The sequence below is a fragment of the Somniosus microcephalus genome, chromosome 2, assembly GCF_052327205.1.
Source record: "Somniosus microcephalus isolate GS21.2 chromosome 2, FLI_Smic_1.0, whole genome shotgun sequence".
Lineage (NCBI taxonomy): Eukaryota > Metazoa > Chordata > Chondrichthyes > Squaliformes > Somniosidae > Somniosus > Somniosus microcephalus.
Genome location: NC_140988.1, coordinates 237,460,424 through 237,466,423, shown reverse-complemented (window position 1 = coordinate 237,466,423; position 6,000 = coordinate 237,460,424).

Below are 6,000 nucleotides of genomic sequence, written 5' to 3'. Positions count from 1 at the left end.
CTAGGGCCCACAGGGAGGTCCTCTTCCCTTCTTCAAGGAGGAAGAGGCCTCCCAGCCAGACCAAGGCTGTGTGGCTAGAGGTGGCAGGTCAAGTCAACTGCTTGGGGCTTACATGAAGAACGTGGTTGCAGTGCAGGAAAAGATTCCATGACCTTCTTCGCACTGGAAAAGTAAGTACTGTATGATGTTTCCATCACTCTCAATCTGATCCCCATTGCCTTTCCTCACCAGCACTCAGCTTTAGCAATCTCTTCCTGCACATCCCACTAGACACTCACACCCATGCACCCTTACCCATTCCCTCTCTCTCTATGCTCACATTCACAGAACTATGCCACCATGCAGCCCTCACACTCCCTCTCACTCTGATGCTTTGAACACAACTGACAACACACAGGGAGGGCCCTTGGTATTGCAACCTCACTTTGTCTCCTTCTAAGTATCTATGCTATGCAATCTCTGCACTCACTCCTTCATTCTCACTCAACCTCCACTTGCCTCCCTCATTGCAGGAAAAGAGAGCTCACAACAGGAGAGAGCGAGCCAGGATAGGAGGAGGGCCGCCCTCATTAGCCCAGCTCACCCCCTGGGAGGAAGGCGTCCTGGAGATTGCCGGGGCTGACCGAGATGAGGACGTTGGAGAAGGACAGGCAGGAGCATCCCCGCAAGCTGCTGACAGAATAGTTTTCCATCTCTCTCATTGACATTGCATGAGTCGCTGATAATGATTCTGAAGCTACATCATATGGACTTATGATCATCTGCATAATGCAATGCGCATGTAACCTTGGCATCACATCTCTAACTTTTTCCTTGACTCCCCCACACGACCATCGAGAGCCCTCTGCAGGAGGAAGAGCCTGAGCAGCCAAACTCCTCAGAGGAATCTGCAACATCTGAGGGCGCAGCGTCAGCAGAAATAAGCGCACCCAGCACCAGCGCAGACACTCACACCTCGGTGGGACCTTCGGGACATAGAGTAGAGTTGTCACCTGGTGCATCACAGCTCACAAGTGAGCATCAGCAGATTGTGGAGACAGGGACAGCAGTGGAGAGTGCTCATCAGAGGGCGCAGGACTCTGCCAGCTTGGCTCAGCTGCATGTGGACCCTCTGCCTCTGGGTCCATCCATAAGATCAGAGGTGATGGAACTCCATGCACAGATGCAGGAGTCTCTGGCAGGTTTTGTCTCCAGGGTTGTTGCGAGTGTGGAGCGAATGGAGGAGTCCATAGCGAACATGAGCAGAGCCTTTGTGGAGTCAGTGGCGCATGAACGCTTCAACATGGAAAGGATGGCTACCTACATGGAAATGATTGCTGCCTCCGTGGTAAGGCTGGCTACGGTAGAGGAGAGGAGGGCTACGGCCATGGAGGAGCTTAGTCGCCAGGGTATGGAAAACATGGTGAGTGTTCAGAATAGAATGACATCTCTTGAGGAGCGATGGGCATCTATTGAACAGAGAAACCAGACCTTCATGGAAGTCCTTCTGAGTAGGACTGCCATTGTAGATATGGGTCCCCATGGCCCCCCTGATGTGCAGCAAGCTGCTCTCAAGCCACTTGCAGACACTGAGCGGACCTGACCCATGAGAGGGAGGTTGGTGGCAGACCTCAAGGAAGTGGGGGCTCCTCTCCAAGTGCTCACACTTCCATGCCACTGCAGAGCCCTCGGTCAGAGCCCTGCCGGAGTCCACACCCAACGGAGATAGAGGTCTCAACCCCTGCACAGCCGCAGGAGCAGCAGACTGCTGGTGAGCCCTCACAGGCTCGCCATCCCAGAGGATGCCCGCCAAAGATGTCGAGACAGGAGCAGCAGGAAAGTGAGCAAGGGGCCTCCACATCTGCTGAAGCCACAGGGGAGCCACTACGTAGGAGCACGCGTAAGAGGAAAATAAAGCACAAATAGTCACAAGGGTAGTCACTTGGGTGAAATGCTGTGTGTTTTGTTAAAATGCCATCAGTTGTGTGTTTTTCATAAAAATTCTGATGGCAACTTCTGCAATTGTGGCATGTGTCATTTCGCGAATGGGGCTGGTGGTCCTCTAATGCCAAGAGGGGAAGGAAAAAAAGGCCTCCCATGCTTCTGGTAGGTGCCTCAGTTGAGGAAGCGCTGAGTGAGGGTGGCGAGAGGGGTCTCGCAGGAGGTCACACTGGAGAAGTGTGTGAGGCTCCAACCTTCCACAGCTGTGGTTATGCCTGGTAAAAGTTGCCCCAGACCTGAGACAACAAAGTCCTGCCACCTGCAAATGATGACTGATCAAATATCCTCTTTAATGTTGGACCTGCAGCTGATAGTCAGCAAGCCAATAGTGTTCACGCCAGGTTTCACAGGCGTGATCCCCACCAGGCGCGTTTTACGCGGGAAAAGGGTTAAACAGGCAAGAGCCTGTTAAAATGGGATTATAAAGTCCAATCAGTGCTGTTTAAGGGCCATAAAGACCATTCCCGCCTGTTGCAGGCGGGACTGATTCGGGTCAATCAGACACACCTAGGTTAAAATGGCGTGGAGGCGGGAGCCAGGCAGGAGGGGGGTGGTCACGACCCCCAGGTTTTGCGATTTTAACCCCCCGCACGCCTAAAAGCCCGCCTCACGGCCCAATGAAAAGCAAGGCTTTACATTCATCAAACACAATTTCCCTTTCATAAGTCCATGTTGACTCTGCCCAATCCTACTATTATTTTCTAAGTGCCCTGTTACCACGTCCTTAATAATAGATTCTAGCATTTTCCCTACTACTGATGTCAGGCTAACTGGTCTGTAGTTCCCCGTTTTCTCTCTCCCTCCTTTCTTAAATAGCGGGGTTACATTTCGCTACCTTCCAAGCTGCAGGAACCATTCTAGAATCTGTGGAATTTTGGAAAATGACAACCAATGCATCCACTATCTCTATAGCCTCCTCTTTCAAAACCCTAGGATGTAGGCCATCAGGTCCAAGGGAGTTATCGGCTTTCAGTCCTATTAATTTCTCCAGTACAATTTTTTATTAATACTGATTTCTTTCAGTTCCTCATTCTCGCTAGACCCTTGGTTCTCTACTATTTCCGGGAAGTTTTTTGCATCTCCTTCCGTGAAGACAGAAACAAAGTGGTCCCAAACCCACTTCCAACCTGCCTCCAATCAATCTTCCTGGGAGTCGGGTCCCCAATTTGCGCAAGGACCCGACTCCTAGCGGCGGGAAGAAGATTATAGTCAATTGACTGCTTGTTAACAGGCAGTTAAGAGGCTTTTTCCGATATTGCCAGGTCAACTGCGGGATTCCCGACGTCCGGACACCACGGCAGGTAAGTGTGGCATGTTGTGAGTCTGCTGTAGTGTTTCTTCATTGATGACAGCTGCAGAAGTGGTGTGGAGGATCCAATGGTACACTAGTGCGTTTTAGAGGTAAGGAAATGCTGGGAAAATCATTTTTAATGTATTTAGACTTTGCTGTAGGTAATAAGGTTTGAAGTGTTTGTGTAGTCCCACCTCATTGGGAGAACCTCTCCCACCAGTGACAAATTTCTTCTTTAACCTCACCTGCAACTGCCATCTGTTTTATCCTAAGGAGAGAGTCTCTGGAACATAAACATAAGAACATAAGAAGTAGGAGCAGGAGTAGGCCATACGGTCCCTCGGGCCTGCTCCACCATTCAATAGGATCATGGCTGATCTGAACCTAGACTCACGTCCACTTCCCTGCCCACTCCCCGTAACCCCTAATTCCCTTATCAGCTAGGAAACTGTCTATCTCCATTTTAAATTTATTTAATGTCGCAGCTTCCACAGCTCTCTGAGGTAGCAAATTCAATAGATTTACTACCCTCTGAGTGAAGAAGTTTCTCCTCATCTCAGTTTTGAAAGGGCAGCCCCTTATTCTAAGATTATGCCCCCTAGTTCTAGTCTCACCCATCAGTGGAAACATCCTCACCGCATCCACCCGATCAAGCCCCCTCACAATCTTATATGTTTCGATAAGATCGCCTCTCATTCTTCTGAATTCCAATGAGTAGAGGCCCAACCTACTCAACCTTTCCTCATAAGTCAACCCCCTCATCTCCGGAATCAACCGAGTGAACCTTCTCTGAACTGCCTCGAGAGCAAGTATATCTTTTCTTAAATATGGAAACCAAAACTGTACGCAGTATTCCAGGTGTGGCCTCACCAGTACCCTGTATAACTGAAGCAAGACTTCCCTGCTTTTATGCTCCATCCCCCTTGCAATAAAAGCCAAGATTCCATTGGCCTTCCTGATCACCTGCTGTACCTGTTTCATGCAACAGGACCCCCAGATCCCTTTGTACTGTAGCACTTTGCAGTTTCTCTCCATTTAGATAATAACTTGCTCTTTGATTTTTTCTGCCAAAGTGCATAACCTCACACTTTCCAACATTATATTCCATCTGTCAAATTTCTGCCCACTCACTTAGCTTGTCTATGTCCTTTTGCAGGTTTTTTATGTCCTCCTCACTCACTGCTTTCCCTCCCATCTTTGTATCGTCGGCAAACTTGGATATGTTGCACTTGGTCCCCTCCTCCAAATCGTTAATATAGATTGTAAAGAGTTGGGGTCCCAACACTGACCCCTGCGGAACACCACTAGTTACTGATTGCCAACCCGAGAATGAACCATTTATCCCAACTCTCTGTTTTCTGTTAGATAGCCAATCTTCCACCCATGCCAGTATATTACCCCCAATCCCGTGATTTTTTTGATCTTGTGCAGTAATCTTTTGTGTGGCACCTTGTCAAATGCCTTTTGGAAGTCCAAATACACCACATCCACTGTTTCCCCTTTATCCACCCTGTTTGTTACATCCTCAAAGAATTTGAGCAAATTTGTCAAACATGACTTCCCCTTCATAAAACCATGCTGACTCTGTCCGATTAAATTATGCTTATCCAAATGTCCTGTTACTGCTTCCTTAATAATGGACTCCAACATTTTACCAACCACAGATGATAGGCTAACTGGTCTATAGTTTCCAGCCTTTTGTCTACCTCCCTTTTTAAATAAGGGCGTTACATTAGCGGTTTTCCAATCTGCTGGGACCTTTCCTGAATCCAGGGAGTTTTGGAAAATTACCACCAATGCATCCGCAATCCCTACCGCTACTTCTCTCAAGACCCTAGGATGTAAGCCATCAGCTCCAGGGGATTTATCCGCCTTAAGTCCCATTATCTTACCGAGTACCATCTCCTTAGTGATTTTAATCGTGTTTAGCTCCTCCCCCCCATAGCCCCTGTTTGTCCAGTGTTGGGATATTTTTAGTGTCCTCTACTGTAAAGACTGATACAAAATATTTGTTCAGCGTTTTTGCCATCTCCATGTTCCCCACTACTAATTTCCCGGTCTCGTCCTCTGAGGGACCAACATTCACTTTAGCTACCCTTTTTCCTTTTATATAACTGTAGAAACTCTTGCTATCTGTTTTTATATTTTTTGCTAGTTTACTTTCATAATCTATCTTCCCTTTCTTAATTAATCTTTTAGTTATTCTTTGCTGGCTTCTAAATGCTTCCCAATCTTCTATCCTCCCACTAGATTTGGCTACTTTATATGCCCTTGTTTTCAGTCGGATACTATCCTTTATTACTTTACTTAGCCACGGATGGCTGTATTTTCTTTTACGCCCCTTTTTCCTCACTGGAATATATTTTTCTTGAAAGTTGTGAAATATCTCCTTGAATGTACACCACTGCTCATGTACCATCTTACACCGTAATCTATTTTCCCAGTCCACTTTAGTCAACTCTGCTCTCATACCTTCATAGTCTCCTTTATTTAAGCTTAGTATGCTGGTTTGAGAGCCAACTCTCTCACCCTCCAACTGAATTTGAAATCCAATCATGTTATGGTCACTCATTCCAAGGGGATCCTTTACTAGGACTTTTTTATTAATCCTGTCTCATTACACAGGACCAGATCTAAGATTGCCTGCCCCCTGGTTGGTTCAGTTACATACTGCTCAAGGAACCCGTCCCTAATGCACTCTATGAACTCTTCCTCAAGTCTGCCCTGCC